At 38.6% G+C, this 19,307-nt stretch overlaps 1 protein-coding gene across 17 annotated transcripts in view; it reads left to right on the forward strand.

Moving 5' to 3' along the window:
* The first annotated feature begins 731 nt into the window (after positions 1–731).
* EYA4 (EYA transcriptional coactivator and phosphatase 4) overlaps positions 732–19,307 on the forward strand; it is a 282,025-nt gene continuing 263,449 nt past the window's right edge. For 13 of the 17 annotated variants that reach the window (XM_008995086.5, XM_035296741.3, XM_008995087.6 and 10 more), the window contains exon 1: positions 1,357–1,770. The gene's annotated coding sequence lies outside the window, so the exon portion shown is untranslated. Of the gene's footprint in view, positions 956–1,356; positions 1,771–19,307 lie in introns of those variants that run through there. The other 4 variants (XM_078370801.1, XM_078370804.1, XM_078370803.1 and 1 more) reach the window with 2 other exon arrangements.

Genomic DNA, 19,307 nt, shown 5'->3' on the forward strand with positions numbered 1-19,307 from the left:
AAGTTGAGGATGAAATTTTTTTTCCAAACCTTTTTATAACGTAACTTAGTGAATAATATATTAAAACTAAACTTTCTTTGAATGGGAGTAATTTCAACCGGTTAATCTGTAATATCTTAGACCACTCATAGACCTAAGGTAATGTAGAGGTTGCTTGTTGTATCATAGGCTTCGTGATTAGAGACCACTGGATTTGTTTTTGGAAAAGTTACTCATGACTCTTAGGGCTTAGGTTTCCTCATATTTCATACCGGCTTAATAATGACCACCGTAGAGTTGTCATGAAAATCAAATGAACTCATGTACCACAAGTGACCAATACAATGACTGACACTCAGCGATTTATCAATAAAGTAAAACATTTATTACCAATATGACAAAGAAGAGGCCGCTAAAATAGACAATAGGTTTTTGGAAGAGGTGATTATATGGAAGCGAAATTTATGGATTTATGCGGTCTACCTTTGCTGTGTCCCCTGGTTGTGGTGTATACACATGTGCGTATAGAATCGTAAATCCTATGTTGGAGCGTAATGCATGCGCAGCAGGCTTAGGCACGAAATGTCATTTCAGCAATGTGCCTAGGGAAGCTCTGACGCTGCCTTGGAATAAGTCGTTTCTGCTTGACCTTTGGGCGTCTGGGAGGGATGCCTATACCTGCACCCAGCGCTGGAAGGGGCCCAGGCCCTTCCCACCACAGCCTATCCCCAGACTGCTTAGTTCTTCATAACATACATCTCCACGGAAAAGGGTATTTCCTCCCGTCAGTAAAAGCGCCCCAGTCTGGTCTGGGTTAGTTTTTATTTTACGTTGTTGCAAGTAGGCGAAGTCCCTTCAGTCTCCTCCCTTGGGGTAAGTGGAAAGGAGTCCGGCAGAAAGCTCGCAGTGGCCTGCACAGGGAAACTGGGTAGCGAGAGAGTTCCAGGCAATTCCGGGGGCTGTTCCACAGAAGCAGGTGGGGATCCACAGTGGTTCTCTCGCCCAGGAAGAAAAGCGCGGCCGCGGGTCCCTCCCCTCAGTCTGGAGGCTGCAGCCGCTAGAGCCGGCCCGGGTGGGGGCGGGGTGGGGGTGGCGCGGAGGGCGCGGAGATTACGGCGGCGCCACCCTGGACATCCAGGCCCCAAAGGCCCAGGGGGGTCCCCACGCGAGATCGCAAATGATGACAACAGGCAGTCACCCGAGGTCGAATAAAAACGGAGTGGGTCCCCCGCGCGCTGCCGCCCCCTGCGTCCCTGGCGGCCTGCCCCGAGGCCCCCGGCGGCCGCCGGAGCCCGCAGTAGCTGGCGGCGACGTCGCCCCCGCCCCACCTCCGCGCGCAAGTGCGAGGCTGCCCGCAGCGCGGCGCACGCTCCGGCCGTTCCCCGCTTCCGTGCAAAACTTCCATTCCGTCCGCGTGAAGTTGTCGCAGCCTTAGAGAGGGGAGCTGAGGGAAAAGCTGAGGAGTGACGACTGCGGAGGCTGGGCGCGCGCTCTCTTTTACTTTTCTTCTCCTTTACCCTTGGTCGCAGTCGGAGTTTTGGCTCCTCTCCTTTTCTCCTCCCCCCAACCCCCCCGCCCGGAGCCGGCTTCTCCTCCCGCCCCGCTTCTCCCCTGCTTGTATACGCTATTTGTTGTGGGGTGGCCGAAGGGGATGTCCTGTTTTCACCAGAGGCACAGCGCGAAGGAAAAACTTCGACACTGGAAAGAAGGAGAATAAATACTTAATTACGGACGCACAGAACAGCGGCTGGGACAGACACTTCGGGAACTCAAGGCGGTCCGGGCTAAGAGGTGAGTGTCCGGTTCTTCCAATCCCCGTCCCGGGACTCCCGGGTAAGCCTGAGTTTGGAGAGCCCCCAAACTCTCCGGGAAAGTGCTCGAGGCTCCGCCGGGAACGCCGAGCCGTGGGGACGGAAGAGGCGCAGCTGGACGGTGCGTTGGCGCCGGCGTCCCCTGGGGCGCTTGGAGGCCGGGTGCCCCACGCCTCAGGACCCGGGCTGCTCGGATTGCAGCGGTGCTCTCTGCCCTGGAGGACGTCCCCGCGCCCCAAGGGTCCCTTCGGAGCCGGCCTGTCCCTTCCTGAGTCGGCGCGGAGCCTGAGAGTAACGGAGTTCGTCGCCCCTCGTAGTCCAGCGCGCTGCTTCTACCTGCACCCGCCTCCACCTGGCGGAGGCGAGCGCATCGGGGTCTCCCCCACATCTTCCCTATGATATGTATTGTTTTCTGATGACCCCTAGATGGCCAAGGCGCGAGGATGCTGACCCAGCGTCCCTCGGAGGGTCCCAGGAGCCTGGGCTTTCCCGATGCCGGTGCGTGTGTACTTCACAGGTTCGCGCTCTAGGCACTGATCGGGCTTTTCAACAGCGGCGATCCCACTTTAATAGTTTTTATGTAGCGTGGACTGAATGTCTTTTGCAGTTTGCCAGGGTTCGTGAAATTAGAGGCGCGTTGTCAGAGCAGTTGCGTTCTTTGGCTCGAGTAGCGGGTGCCCCATGGAAGGCTTATAACTTCTCCAAAGGAAGGGATCTGGGTGGGGAAAGCAGGTTTTTCCCTCCTTCCAAGCTTGCTGGGTCTGGGGAGACTGGGACTTGAAATGGTTTGGATTTTTAGCGTGGTTAAGCGGGGTTTGGAAGTAGATGTGTGTGTGCTCGTTTTATTCTGCGCCGCACAGCAACCCGAACTTTCGATTGGTAGCACTTGAAAGAGTTTTCTCTCTTTGTCTGCGAGATTCAGAACAGCTAGGACCGATTAGGGAATTTGCGGACCGAGTATGGTGGCAGAGCTGTGGCAAAGGCAGAAAGCGCAATTTAAGTTTTCCCATATTTCCCCTGCTTGGGGGGACAGTGTCTCCCTTCACCACCACCCCGCTTTCTCCTTCCTATGAAGAAGGGGTTTGCGCCTTGAGTGTCCGGGGGAGGGTGGTGTGGAGATTGTCCTCCCTCATCGCGTCCCCTGCGCCTCTGCCCACCATCCCTGCAGGCCAAGAGAGTCATTCATGAATCTTAACCTGAGGGCAGAGGAGGAAGGTGCAGGTCCTTCTGCCCTTTCTGCCAAGGTGCAGAATAGCGCTCGGGCGTGTGTTATGGTTCCCAAGCAGTTCCACGTGGAGCACCTCCGTGTGCGTGTGTGTTGTGTACTTGATCTGTGAGGAGGTAACAGGAGTCTGGTGTTCAAACCCAGTGGGCCGTTGGCCATTAGTTTGCTTTCCTGGCTGTCATTACAGACACTTCCAAAATCTGATACCTAAGAGAACCAACAGGTTAGGTTTCACATTAAGAGCTCATACTTAACAGTTTTCTTTCTCCCTTACCCCTTTTTGCTTGGCACCCTGGGATCAACGTAATTGTTGGAGCGAAATACATCTCTTGGAATATGGCATTTTGTTCCTCTTCTCCTCTGAGGCCACTTAGTGAACCCTCGGGCGTTTGTCAGTTTCAGTGCGGGCTCCTGCGGGATTTAGGTGGGAGTCTTAGGAGCGTTTAGCAACCGCGGGCTCCCTATCAACAGCTTCTGAAGTTTCACTTACACGTAGGTGACTGACAGGACTGAAAGTTGACGATGTTTTTTTTGTTTGTTGCGTTGTTTTTGTTTTTTTAAACCTCAGGGCAAGGATTGCACTTGAATTCCTTTCCCCGGTACAGTTTGGTTATAAGCAGAATCAGTGCCTTGTTTTTTCTTTTAAAATATTGTTGGCAAGCTTATACCTGAAGAACCAAAAACTAAAGGGGGCAGGGAGAGAATCCTAAAACAAAATATTTGATACTTGGTATGGGGCGTTTTAGGATACTGCATTCGGAAACATTTGTCTATTTTTAAAAATAACATTATGGGAAGAAATAAAAAGCAATAGTAACAAGAAACAAACTGTTTTGTGGAGCTAGACTGCCAGAATCTGATTTTTATGGCAACAATATCGAAAGCAGATATAACTACACCCACATTTATTGTTATAAACCGTAAAAATAGTTTGTTCCACCTGATTAAAACTTGTAACTCATTCAGAGTTAAACTGGTATTTAGAAATGACTGTACAAGAATGTTAAAACTTTTGACAGCTACAGCTTTGAAAGCAACATAATTAGATTTGTTGGAAACAGTTCCTTTCCATGATTATTAGGGACATGTCCTTGTTTTTTTTAATAAGTAAAGGTCTAAAATCAATATGGTTTTCAAAAGCCTGTTTTCCTTTGTAAATTTCCTGAAAATAGTATGTTTCAATATTTAAAGGCCATTTGTAACTACAGGTTGGTTCACAATTATAACTGAAATAAGATTTACTCCATTGTTTTCTTTTTATTAGTATTTATTGAATATTTGAATTTCTCATTTCCAAAATAAAAGGTTTCACATGTATGTATATATTCACAATTAACATTTTTAAAGTAGTGTGTTCAAGTTTTAAAAATTTAAAAATCGTAAGATTTGTATAAAAAAGAATGATTGTATAAATAATTATTAATTGTTAAGAAAAATAGATGCTGAATTTTAGAGGGTTTCTAGAAGCTGAAGAAAAAGAATTTTCTGCATAGAAGTTTTTTTTTTGAGGGGTGACTGGAAGATGAGTTCTTGTCATTTTGCTATAATTTATTTTATTTTTTCTTTTAAGAAGCCTCTTTGGATTATTTTAAAAAAAGAAAAGTTCTCTATTTCTAAGAGTTTCATTTTTATTTATGTTGTGCTTTGGGGTGTAAATAAATTTTACATAGCCATGGGAAATAGAGTGTCCAGTTTCATGTTTTCAATCTCTCTTGTTAGCTCTAAATGACTGGTGTCGTGTCTAAAAATATATTTATATGGCTTGATAGTTCATTTTTACATTTTATGCACTGGAATTAGATTATTTAGAATTTTTAGAAAGGTAGAATGATAGAAATACCATGACTATTGTTATAAAAAGTTAGGATGTTAGGAACTTCACATTCTAACTTTCAAATAATAAAATTAAACTTATTTAGCCCTACAAAACTTCACAGTTTTTATACAGAATTCAGAATAGGGGAGATATTCTTTTTCAAGACTTAGTTAAGTGTTAAGTACTTTAAGAATGCAAATATTTGTTGTGTTTTCTCATTATCATTATTTTCTATTAGGTAAATGCAGGAACACTGGACATTCAGTAAAAACAGGCCCCTCTTTATAAGGAGTTTATTCACCATAGTTCTGTATTGCAGCTGCTGATCATATTTCATGGAGCTGTTAAAGCACTTAAAACCTAAATTTAGGTACTGTCTGGTTGTAAATATTTCATATCACTCATTTAAGAGGTAGAAAAGCGTGCTATCAAAAGTAGGAGATGTTTTGAATCCTCTCATTGAAGAGCTGAACAAACCTCTATCAAAACACCTTCTTATTTTTTCAGTGAGAATATAATCTTGACAGTTTTTTTTTCTAAATGGTTATTATTCTTACATATACCAAATGCTAAACTTTTATAATGGGCCTCCCTATAGGGTATCTTAAACTAATTATATTCAGAAATACAGTGGGGGATTTTATTACAATAGTTACTAGGTGAAGGAAATCAACACCGGGGGAATGGGGTGTCATTGCAGTGTACCTGCTTCTCTCATGAATTTTTCCTGGTGAACTAAGAAATGACATCCTCCTTCAGGCATTTGCCCTGGAGATGGGTGAGAGGCAATGGTGTAATGAAATTGCAATATGTGTAATACTGCATCTTGTAGTTCGATGTGTTTTGATGAGGGGGACACTGAATATTTATTAAATCATTCTTGGAGCCAAACTTGGTGTCATTTAGCCTGAACTTAAGAGAAAAAAATGAACAAGAGTTACACATTAAAAGGCAGTACAGGCAACTTTGCTATTAAGAGGTCTGAAGACTTTGTAAACATTGCTGTCACTTAATATTGCTTGTGGAACTGCACATTAATATATGTCTTGGTGATATGTCATTTTACTCTTGAAGTTTGTGATTCTTGGTGTTTTTTCATCCATGTTTTCATTAGTAAAGAGATACTGAAAATGACCACCACTATTCTTACTCCCCTAACCCCTTCCGCATCTCCAGAAAAAGAGATGAAACGGATTAATTTAAAATAGAAACCATTTTGTGTTATTAAAACCATATTTACAGAGTGGTTTGAGAAATTTCAGAGAGTGCACCTCTGAGTCTCACTGTAACCTTTTTTGTCATTGAAAGGTGCGAATTGATCTTAGGGCACTGACATAATAGTATAGTTTGATATTTGAAACCTTTCAGTTTTGGTCTGGCCGTTTTCTTACCCTGAGATTTCAATGCATGGATGATGAGGAAAGACACCATTCTAAAATATCAGAAATTCTCATTTTTTTCAGCATGAAATGTTTTAATATAGCATATTCATATTTTTAAAGCTTTTATTTACAAACAGTAAGTAAATTTATTTTAACGTACTTTCGGACTATAAGAGAAAGACCTATATGTACTATCGTGTTAGAATTGTTTAATTTTTCCCTGTACAGTTAATCTATTTAGGTTATAATTTTTAGGCAAAGTCTGATTACTATTATCACATGAATATTTTCAAAGTGAAATTGCATTAAACCAATGTGGAATAGCTGTCATATCTGAGAGCATATTTCCTTGATTATACCCTAAAGTGTATTTGTAAATAAAGGTGGTCACTTTGGTCTTTAGCTAGTTGCAGTTTTGCTGTCTATTTAAGTCATCATCATTGTTACTGTAGTACTGATCACTATCACCACCATATCATAGCTAGCATCATCATTGTTACTGTAGTACTGATCACTATCACCATCATATCATAGCTAGCATCATCATTGTTACTGTAGTACTGATCACTATCACCATCATATCATAGCTAGCATCATCATTGTTACTGTAGTACTGATCACTATCACCATCATATTTACTTAGAATTTCATGCAAAACACTGTTTTAAGCATTTACATGGATTAGCTAATTTTAATCTTAACTGTGCCATAAATTTGATACTTTTGTTGTTCCCATTTTACAGATAAGGAAGCTGAGACCCAGTCAGGCAGCAGAGTGGAGCCATGATTCTAAATTCCCCAGTATGAGGCCAACACCCTTACCCTTCTGCATATGTTGGGCACTTGCTTCCATCAATCATTTACCACCATTTTTCCGTGGTATCTGGACATTTTCATTTAATAGTATTTACATAGTTATGAAAGGATAACTAGATATTATAAAAATTTGTTAAATTTTATATTAAACCTGTAATTTCATGGGCAATGTTGTTTGAGACAAGAGCAAAAAAAGTATTGAAGTCAAAGAAAAAAATTATCTGAAGAAACCTATTAATTAACAGTGAACAAGAATATGGCCTAAATAGCCACAGTCATGAAGGCAAGCTGGGTAGTGAATGACTGAATTTGGAAAAGTGCTATACTTTGTAATGTTTCCCAATCATCAAGAACTTATGACCTGATATTTTAAATATTTAACTTACATGTAGAATTTTCCTTTGCTTTTCAAGCCTTATCCAAATTGGTTAAAGGTTATCAAGTTTAGTTTCCTTGTTTTTGTTTTTTGTTGTTTTAATGCTGGTTTTGAATCGCAAATCTGCACATTTATGTTGAAGCGACTAATAAGGCTTGAAGAGTTAAAGAGTGCATGATGGACTTCTGGAGGCAGGTTTAAATTATGACGGAGCCACCCATATTTTGGAAATACATTCAGTTTATCTGGTTATTGTATTTGTAAGGTTTTTCTCTTGGTAAACACTTTTTTGCTGTTGAAACCTGTTTTACAATTTTATAGTGTCTTTCCACTGAAGCAGTGGTTTTCATTTTTTTTATTTACTTATATACTCAGCCATGAATCCTTTTATTTAAATGGAAGCTGATGATATGCCCAGTAGAGAAATGCCGCACTGCTCTGGGTGACTTGGTCTGAGAATGACTCACCAACACTGCCCTCTCACTGTGGCTGCCTCTGGAATTCTCTCTAAGTGTCTTCAGTGTATTGAAATTGCAAAAAAAAAATACGAGTCTTCTGGCACATGGGGTTTTAATTCAGAGTACTCACTCTAACATGTTTGTGTGCCATCACTAAAAAACAGACTGTCAGATACCATAAAATATCTCTCAGTATGACATATCAGCAGAAAGGTGTGTCTACTGTCCCTCATATAACTTGAGTATTACTCCTTGTCAACCAATCTTCAACTTCGGTTTAGCACTGAGAAAATTAAAACTGATCAAAATGTTCCCTACGTGTAGTTACAGGTCTGAATAAGGCACAAAGGACTTGTACCTGCCAAGGTTGACTTTATTAGGTGGAGGATCTTTCCTCCTTTAAAGACTTTAAGAAGAAACACCAGCAGTGGACTAACTTGACATGACTTAAGATTTTCGTGTAAATCATTGCTACTGTTTCTGTTACTCTTTCCCCACTTCGTTTTAAAATGAAAGGGACATTTCTTGTGAAGGACTACAATTAAATCATAAAAATTTACATTCATGTGCCATTAAGTTTAATTCTACTCACAAAAGCAGTAGCACAGAGTTTGAAATTCTATCCCTAATCAAGTAGATGTACCACATACCAGGAGGGCTTATTATCCACAAGGTCATATATACAATTCACAGACCTCTGCATATACCCAATGGAGTGATCTATTCATTACATTTCACCTCTGACTTTGAACTCCCTAAGGTTAAAGGATTTGAAAAGAACCGAATGATCTGATTAAGAGATTGAATATTTTTAACTTAATGTGTTCAGTATGTTGAAAGAGATGATGACTTGGGGGAATCAACAGATCTCTACCTAATTATTTTCACTTATATTTGAATGCAAATATATATTCATGTATGGTTATGACTCAAGTCATTCTCTCCAAATTTAATCACGTGGTGGGTGAATCACATTCAGATTTCCTTTTGCAGTTTCCCAGTAATCTCAAATAATGTTTCTAGTAGGTAACTTAAGCATGCAAACTTCAGTAAATCTGTCAAGAACAGCAATTCTACTGAATTTTTTTTCGTTAACTGCAGTCGATAAGGTGACGCTACTGTTTTATTTTTCTTAGTTGACCCATGAAGAATTTTAATTTCGGTCTAGTTTTTTTCCCTTAATTGTTGACTTTAGTTTTTAAAGGTTTCATTGATGAAAATGCCTAGCAAAGTTCTGGGTATTTGGTAAACGATTGTTAAATGCTTTTTCATTATCAGTGTTGCTGAAGACATGCAACATTAGAGTGGGATGGATAGATTTGTTTTAAACTCTGGATAGCTTTGAAGCCTTCAGAGCTTTTATTGGGTTCTTACAGTTTTACATACCATTCCCAAGATTAGTTAGAGAGATAAGCTAATAATCTTTTCAGGTATTCAAATTAGCTTTAGGTGGACAGTTGTCTATACACACTTGGTTATGATAATGTCTTTGTCATAACAAGTATAGTTATGATATCTTGATGCCTCTCCTGGGGTCCCATTCTGGACTGTGTTGGAGCTGTCTCTAAGACTATCTCCCATACCTAAGATATTCAACCATATTTGTTCATAATATTTTAGGTCCCTCCTGGACTTAAAATTTCTTTTAAGAAATTGTCTGTTGCCTATAGGGCAAATTCCAAAATTCTTTTCAGGGAAGAGGCCTCTTCATGCTGAGAACCTTGCTCAGGTTGCTCTTCTCATCTCTCACTCCCCACTCACAAGAACTCTCTTCTTCAGCTGTATGGAAAACTGCATTTCTCAAATACACCTTGGACATTTTCACTTCATTTCTTTGTGCATAGAATGCTTTCAATCTGGAAAACATTGCGCCCTCTCCCTGCAAATACCTTCTCTACTGCTTTTTCGAGACTTGCGGTACAAAATGTTACCTTCTCTGGTGAGTTCCTCTGACCTCTAGAGTCTGAGTTGAACATTTCTTTCTCTTTATTCACAAAGCATCCAGTATCTACTTTTAACATAGCCTTTGCCACATTGAGATATAATAGGTTACATTAGTCTAAATCCTACTTTAAGCTGAGAATTTACTGGAAGGATTAGTTGTATTCATCATTTCTGTATTGCTAATGCACAGTACACTGCTGGACATATGATCAAGGAGGTAGTTATTACATTCCCATCAAATGAATGAGTGAAGGGACTGGGAAGGAGAGCAGAGGTTGTGACACTGGTGAAACTCAGTCTCTACTAAAAATACAAAAATTAGCCAGATGTGGTGCTGGGTACCTGTAATCCCAACTACCCAAGACGCTGAGGCAGGAGAATTGCTTGCAGTCAGGAGGCAGAGGATGCAGTGAACCGAGATCGCGCCATTGCACTCCAGCCTGGGCGACAGGCTGGTGGCTAAGCCAAGGATCCTGAAAACCTCTGGAGATATATTTCATAGCACTTGAAATCTGAGGGACTCAGTTCTTACAGCATAGTAAATAGAAAGAATATGGAGGCTGGACATGATGGCTCATGCCTGTAATCCCAGCAGTTTGGGAGGCTGAGGCAGGAGGATCACCTGAGGTTAGGAGTTTGAGACCAGTCTGACCAACATGGTGAAACTCAGTCTCTACTAAAAATATAAAAATTAGCCAGATGTGGTGCTGGGTGCCTGTAATCCCAACTACCCAGGACGCTGAGGCAGGAGAATCACTTGAACTCGGGAGGCGGAGGATGCAGTGAACTGAGATTGCACCATTGCACTCCAGCCTGGGCGACAGAGACTTCATCTCAAAAACATTAAAGAATATGGAGTCAGGCCTCTTGGGTTCAGACCTCAGCTCTGACATTGAAGGGTTGTAATGTCAAGCACATTACTTAAATGGATTTTGCTTCAGTTTCTCATGTGTAACAGAACATACCTCATGGGGTTGTGATGAGAATTCAATGAGTAAATATATGTAAATATATGTAGAGTAGTGCTTGATGTGAATATTAGTTATTATTATTATGATTGGGTATCTTTCATTTGATTACCCCCAAATGTTCCAGAGGTACTTAGAGCTGAAGATCTTTTTGGGGGATAATGGACTGGTGACCGTAAATAGAGTGTCCAATAGTTCAAGTATAAATTTGGTACTGTGGGTCATCTTGGCAAATCCGAGGTTGTACTTGGAGCTCTAAGAGAAGACACGAAAAGTGCTCAACAATTGGCATTGGCCATTTATGTTGCGTAATGGTATTTCTTTTATTAGCTATTTCCACATACAGTAATCCAGATTTTTTTTACAGCTTTCATCTATGTGGTTCCTCAACTACTCTAAGCAATTATAAGCACATTGTGTAATGGTAGTACTTGATAGCCAATGTTTAAGTTTCTTCAGTTGCTTTTTTTCAGCCTGAAGGTGCCAATTACGAGAATTCATATAATTTTCAATAGTCAGTGGGCTTGATGAATTCAATGTAAACTTTTCAAAAGGTAGCTTTAAATATCGCTCTGATTCTTACCTTTGCAGAGACAGTAGGAGGCTAATAGTGGCTCTATTTATAAAATTTATCACTTGGTCCTTGGATTCAGATATAATGGCTATGTGGCAGGATGGGGCTAACGGAAAAAGGAAAGTTAAAATATTAATTGTCAAGGTCCCGTTTTTACTGCTTATCTGGAACTGCTACCAGATGTATCTGTATATTTTTTACAATGATGATATTGCTGTCGTACCTGAATTCTTCAGTATATTTAAGAGTTTTTTCAAGTTCTGGTTATTGACATTTTGGGCTGAATAATTTATTCAGGGGATACTGTCCTGTGCCTGGTAGGATGCTTAGTGGCACCGTTGGCCTTTGCCCACTGGATGCCAGGAACCCTGCCTCCGCTGGGTAATGATGTTGTCTCCAGACATTGTCAGGTATTCTCTGGAAGCAAAAATGCCTCCTCTTGAGAAACTATAACTTAAGCATATCTTAGTATCATTTGATATAGTCAAAAAACTCCCAGGCCTCTGCATAAGAGGATTGTTCTATTTCCAGTCGAGTGTGGAGAATCCTAATACCTTCCTCCAAGTTCAAACATGAAGTTAAACAATTCTCATTAGTCCGTGTTGATAGATTAACTTTACACAGAGGGGATTTACAGATAAGCTTCACACAGATTGACCATCTTCAGCATATTTTCTTTTTCTGGAAATAATATGTGAGTGGAGTAACAGAATACCTGAGAGTGAGTATGTAAGAAGTAAATATTTATCTGAATCACCTATGTGTCTGTTCTTCCTGTTATTTGTCAGTAGATACTTTCAATTCATTTTTAAATAATGACCTTTCCATTTCTGTGGGCAAATATTCAGTAATAAGAAACTTTTACTTTACTTAGTTTGTAGTGTTGCAAAGGGTAAAGTTGCTAATAATCACAACTGCTCAAGATTAAGAAACTTAGTGAATTAAATTGTTTGTTCTTTTGTAATGAGAAAATTTCAAAAGAATTATGTTTAGCTTTCAGTTGTAACCACAAGTTCAGGATCTTACGCTAAAAACATTTGTACAGCTGGAAGAAAGTAAAAATGAAAATATTACATGTAAAAGTTCTTTTTTGTGAATTTTCAGATCCAAACTTTTATGTTCTCGTTCTATGGGTTTGATGTTGACTGATAGATTTTATCTATGAATTGATAGGCAGTTGATGATGTAAGTAAATAAGACAGTAGTCTGGGCACCACCCTTACATAATTTAGGTATATATGAAAGATGTTTCAAAAATCACTTGAAAAGAACACAGTGGGGACAATAATGTTCACATAAAGTGAGAGAGGATAACTTTGCCCACATGACCTTTGGGTTGAATTTCAAAATTATTCTGAAATACAGAACATTAATATTATAAATATATGATCAGACTAATTTTCTTAAGAGTTCTAAATGGTAGATAATTTTTATCTTGATAAAAATTGCAAAGATACTTGAAATTCTATACATAGGCATTCTCTAATTTAGTGGTTTTACTTTAATTGTTTTAGGTAGATAATCATAGAAGCAGTTAGACTAACTTAGAGATTTTACATCATTTACTAGTTGATGCTCAAGTAGCAGGGTAGAGGTACTTGAAAACACACAAAAACACACACACTCTGTCTCTCTTTCTCTTTCTCATTTCCTTTGATTTGTGCTTTAATTTTGAAATCTGTGCTTAGGTGGCAAAGTGGCTGCAAATGCAGCATACTGTATTTGACCGAAATATTTTTCTGTTTTCTAGATGGAGAAGGACCATGCATAGCTACTTGTTAGCAGAGAGATAAAGTGAGTGCTGGGCAACCCAATGACAGGTGGGGACCATTCTCAGGGAGGATTTAAGACAAAGGTTTAAATAACAGATAGTGGAGGAGAATTCTGCTCCTTTCATGGACAGGAAGTCCAAAGAAGGCACAGCAAACCACAGGTCCATCCAGGCACTTTATGCCAGGTGTATTGCACAGGAAGCCTGGTAGCCCTTTAGTTACCAAAAATCCAGAGGTTCTGTTTTTTCAAATGAGCACTTCCTGGGTTCATAAATCAAGGAACCCCTCAGAGCATTCAAGTCACATAACTCTTTTCTCAGGTTGATTCTTTGTATAGTGGATCCTAATATGGTAAGACTTACTTATTCTTATGAATGTTTTATTTCTTATAATGCCATCAGTCACTTCCTTTTTTCTCCCTGGCATATTCTCACCACCCTTATCCTCCATGGCCCAAGCTCCCATAACCTACTTGCCTAGTGCTCTTTTGCTGGCTACCTGGACAAAAATATAATCTACTCATCTTTCAAGGCTTAGCTCAAATATCACCTCCTCTGTGAAGTCTTCCCTAAGGCTCAGGCAGAATTAATTCTTTTCTCTCTGTAATACTGTAGCACTTTATTTGGACTATTTATATAACAGTACATTGTCCTGGGGCTCATTATATGTGAGTCTGTCCTCTAGAGATATTTTGGGCTCACAGTGGGGAGAGATCATTTCTTTTTCCCTCTGTAACCTCAGCACTTGGGGATATTGATGGAAATTAACTGCACTATTCCGTGCATATCTTCAAAGGGCATAGATCCCAAACCAGACATTGATAAAGAATGAATTCTGTTTACTTTTTGGAAAACTGGTTCTCCTTCACTTGTGGTCATGGAAGCCAGTTTATTGGTTATTTTCTACTCTAACTTATTTAAAGCCTCATTTGTACCAAAGTATTACTGATTTTCTAGTGGAAGAAAAGATATGTCCAGCATACATTGGTATTTTTAATAAACAGACATTTAAAAGACAGAGTTTTAGTTGAGGTTTATGGTCTTCATACTTCTAGTTTTCTCCAGAAACAAATCTTGGTCTCTTCGGTTGCTTTCTGCTAAGATTAATTTCATGTGATTTTGAAGAATTTTTAACCCTCAGAATTATAGATTTCATTTGAGAGGAAGCATGTTCTGTATTTGTTTGTGTCAGTGTTTCAAAATGTGGGGACCGAAAATCCCAGATGTATCTATTAAAAATATACATGGCCTTTTGGTGAGGGAAATTACATCTTTTTTTTTTTCAGGCACAATTGAGGAAGGAAAAAATTTTGTTTAGTTTTAGTGGTTTGTTTTTAGGCATTTTCCATACAAAGATGGGCAAGACCCTTCAAAAACCAACAATTTGCTTATTTGGGGAGAAAAACCTTCCTATGTCCAAAAATAACATTAAATTAAGATTATTGTTTCCAATAGTTTCAAAAAATTGCAGTTTTATTTTCTTGTGGGAGTCATTTTTGAACATAGTACAGTACATGATTGTACTACATCGTGACAAAGCATATTTGCTCTGTGTTTTAGTGGGTCACTTTATTTATCCAAGTCAGATCATCAGATCAGGAGAGAGATCTAGTCTATCCCTTCCATTTTTCAGATGAGATACTGTATTATGTGACATTAAGTCATTTACTCAAAACAAAACAAAAAGAAAGAACTTCATGTTGGGGAAACTTTGTGCTCCCAACTCTACATCTTACTACTTTATTTTTATTTGTTTGTTTCTGACAAGCAGTTGAGAAAGCTAGAATTAGACTACCTTTGTGTATATCCAGGCTCTGCCACTCCTCGGTGATGTGACTTTGGGCATGTAATTTTCTGAGCGGCTATAAGCCACAGTTCCAGTATGTGTAAAGGGAAATAGTAACAGTACCTGCCTCATGGAGTTGTAAGGAATACTCGAATTCATGCAGAACAGGCACTTGAGTCAGTGCCTGGCCCACTGTCAAAGCTCAGGATATGGTTTGAATTGATATCTTTGAATAAACTGCTGAGTGTATTTGATATTCAAAAAGGGAAATTCATGCTGCTAAAGCAAGATTTTTAAAAAATCTGTTATTAAAAAAATACAGGCTGGGCACAGTGGCTAACGCCTGTAATCTCAGTACTTTGGGAGGCAGAGTCGGGTGGATCACGAGTTCAAGAGATCGAAACCATCCTGGCCAACATGGTGAAACCCCCTCTCTACTAAAAAAATACAAAAATTAGCTGGGCGTGGTGGCACGTGCCTGTAGTCTCAGCTACTCTGGAGGCTGAGGCAGGATAATTGCTTGAACCCAGGAGGTGGAGGTTGCAGTGAGCCGAGATTGTGCCACTGCACTCTAGCATGGCGCCTGGAGACAGAGCAAGACTGTCTTAAAAAAAATACAAATAATTTTTGTGTAACATATTAAAACAGAGATGATAGAGGTTACCTTTGAGAGGAGTGACCAGAGGGAGCAAGAGAGAGGCTTCTGGAATGCTGGTTATGTCTTTTATCTTGGTTTGGTTGCTGGTGACATTGAAAGTGTTTATTCAGTAAAAGTTCATCAGTGGTCAATTTTGGATTTATGCGTTTTATTTTACTGTACATATGTTATACTTTTTTAAAGAGTTTGAAAAACATGGATATATTTAAAGTAAAAAGTGGATATATTCCTATTCTTAATCTCTGCAAATTAGGATAAATTGTTAAACTTCAGTGTGCATCTTTTCAGTTTTTTTCCTATATATTTGTAAATATATGAACTATATGAGCATATAATTCATTTTCATTTTACATGTTTAACCCCACTAGGATCATTAATTTCCTTAAAACTTGCTTTTAATCTGCTGAACATTGAATATTTTTCCACATCAGTAAATATAGTTTTGGGTGCTTCTATTTAATGTATGCAGATGTTTCATAATTTCACTGTTCCCCTGTTGGTGTATGTTTATATTGCTTCCAGATTTTACTATTACTAAGAATGTTGCAATGATGATTTTTATGTCTGTTTGTACACCTGCCAAAAATATCTGTAGATAAAACCATAGATGCAAGATTAATAGGTAAATATGTATGTGCATTTTCCATAGAAAGTGACAAAATTCTTTTTAAAAAGATTTACAAATCTTTCATGTTTAAGGTAATATTTGCATCTTTCTCACAAAATCAGATACAAAAATTTCAACTTAATTGAACCTTGTAATTATTTGCACTCTGGTTAAGAAGAATGGTTGCAGTAGTAAATTCCTTGAAACTCTTACAATAATTGGAATACTCCACTATGATTAGGACAAATAATTCTATTAACTATATTTATTTAATATATACATATGATTTATATAATTATTTTCTCACTTAAGAATTTTTAGTATTCATTTTTATGAGTATGTATTATATATACTTATGGTTCTTAAACCAAAATGGTAGGAAGAAATAAATCAGTATATATTATATTCACTATATCTTTTTCACTTAGTGCCATCAAATATTTACTAGAATTATTAGGAGACATGGTTCTAACTCTCATGTGATTGGTGAGAACTTATGAGGAATGATATATTATTGTTATTATTCTAGTAAGAGCCTACTCTGTGCCAGGCACAGTTCTAAGCACCTTACATATATTACTGTAGCTTTTTAATGTAGAGATGAACTGTATAGACATTGTACACATAATAAATGATATTACTCCATTCTAAATGTGTTGATAAATATTATTATACATGTTACAATATCAATTACATCATATCAATGAGTAATTTATAAATCCGTAACTTACTGTAATCTGTTTAATGTGAAAATGAAAGTTGCTGCATCAAAATCTAGGAAATTGCTACTCAAGTCTTGGCTAAAGTAATCTGATAGATACAATTTTAAATGAAGTATATTAATCAGTTGATTTTACTGTTAGATTCTTATATGTAGAAAATTCTGTCTCCAGAATATTGAGTCCTGGTAGTTTTTGGTTAAGATTTTGATTAATCTTCAATGGTTATCTAGTGCCTTTAAAAAGTAGTCCCACTCAGAATAGCTAATGTACTCCTCTGGAATTAGATAAATATGGCTATCAATTTTTGTGGTATTTTTTTCCTGCAGAATTTCCTGTTATTCTAAGGGATTCAATAAGACTTATGCACATAAAACTGAAAATTATATTACTATGGGGAAGCTGCTTTGTGCCTTTGAGAAGGAACTCTCTTGCTAACTTAAGTACTGTATGTGTGTAGAATAGCTAATATTTTCCTCCCAAGAAATTTCATGTATGCAGTTAAAACACTCTTAAATTGATTAAGGATTTGTTATATATTTCCAGAAGCACTCAAGAGTACTTTTATGGTTATAAGAGTAGAGTGCATTAGAATGCCAGAAACCAATGAATACGCTAGGGGCCTTCAAAACTGTGCCCAGCATTCCTGACTTTACCATATAAACATGTGGGGTAGCCTGGAAAAACAAAACAACTCTCCTTCTCCCAAAGTAGGTGAGGCCTACGATGATAACACTTCAACTGACTTGAATACTAAATTGATACTTTTTCTGTTAGAAGTAATTTTTATTACTTAGCAAATGAAATGGAGAGGTAATAGATATGACTGATATTTATTTCTCAAGTAAAGTATTATTTTACATCGGATTCAACCAGTTACCTTTATCCTTTTTGGAAAATGTATTATACAAACTTTGACAGTATTTTGCCTATTAATCAGGGAGGCCAAAAGCGTTTTATAAACGTTGAATCAAAACTCTCACTGCTCTGAGGGAATTAAATTTCAAGCAATATACTCCTTTTATAGGGTTAGAAACTGAAGTATGGAGAAATTACAGGGTTTTCCTAAAGCTATACACTGAGTCATGGCAGACAGAAATCTACAATTCTGTTTGCCTGATTCAATCTGAAATCTCATGAAACAAAATTTATCCATTTCCTGACACGTGATTTGGAAGTAATTCCTTATTTGCTTATTTGCCTATTCATGCACTTATTCATTCATGCATTTTAAAAGAATCAGTGTTTTTGTTTGATACAGTCTTGATTTAGGGACTATGAATATTTTGAATTTGTATATCTTAGATATTTTCTTCAAAGAAACTCATTGCATTTTTTTCCCACTATCATGAAAAAGAAATTAAGGCATTAAGAAAACCAAGCTTGACTGTCCAAGTGTAGGCCATAGCAGTGTCTATGGGCAGCACCTGAAGCTAATTCAGGACTGAATCTAGTTTGTTCAACTGCTTGAATAAGAACTTGGCTGAAGCCCTGGAGGAGATGCCTGGGGCATAGAGTGAGGACCAGGAAAAACTATAGCACTCTTAGAGTGTACTGTAAGGATTAGTATCCACATCTTTAATATCTGATGTCTTTACATTTGGTTGAATCGAGAGAGGGGGCAAATTATTCTGCTTCTCATTCTGCCATCTTCCTAAGTTTCAGCTCTCACATTTTAAATCCTTTTTTATTGTGATCTTTTTCTTACTAGTTTAACCAGTATTTTCCCAAGCTCTCTTCACCCAATTCATTTCTTTCCACAAGCTTGCAGAGTTATATTTAAAGCAAACAGGATTTCTCTGGGACAGACCTCACTTTTTGCTCAAACTGCTGAGGCCACAAGTAACTTGAAATGAGAAAAGTGTCTAGCAGCTTCCCTCAGCCCGGTACCCTGTAACAGACTTCAGAGTATGTAGTGATGCCACCTGCCCTCCCTGCCCTCCTCCCCTTCTATAGAGAGTTTAATGGGCAACTTTTTTGGTTTGTTCTCTTGTTGTTTTCTTGCAGCCCCAAGACTTAGGACTCAGACTTGGTTTCTGTTTGTATGGCTGTCCAACTCTTCCCTTGGAAGAGTTCTTTCCCAGGGGGCTTTTCAGGTCCAAGAGCATTTGGACCCCTGGGAAATGAACCTGTAGATTCTCAAAGAATGTTTAAGTACTAGGCAAACCAAATCTTTCTGTGTCTTAAACACTAGTTCCCCCCCCCCGCCCTTTACTTTTCCTGAAGAATAATTTAGTCTCCAACAAACAAGCAAACAAACAAAACCCTAGGGTCTTTCTCAAAGGCGCATTCTTGCTGCTTTGAAGATTATCATCCTTAATTTCTATTTCAGCTAATTGATTTTCCTTTACATTTTTATTTGAGTATAAATGTGGTACTTTGGTACACATTAATGTTGATCTATATTAATATTATGT

This window comes from Callithrix jacchus, chromosome 4 (assembly GCF_049354715.1).
Source record: "Callithrix jacchus isolate 240 chromosome 4, calJac240_pri, whole genome shotgun sequence".
NCBI lineage: Eukaryota > Metazoa > Chordata > Mammalia > Primates > Cebidae > Callithrix > Callithrix jacchus.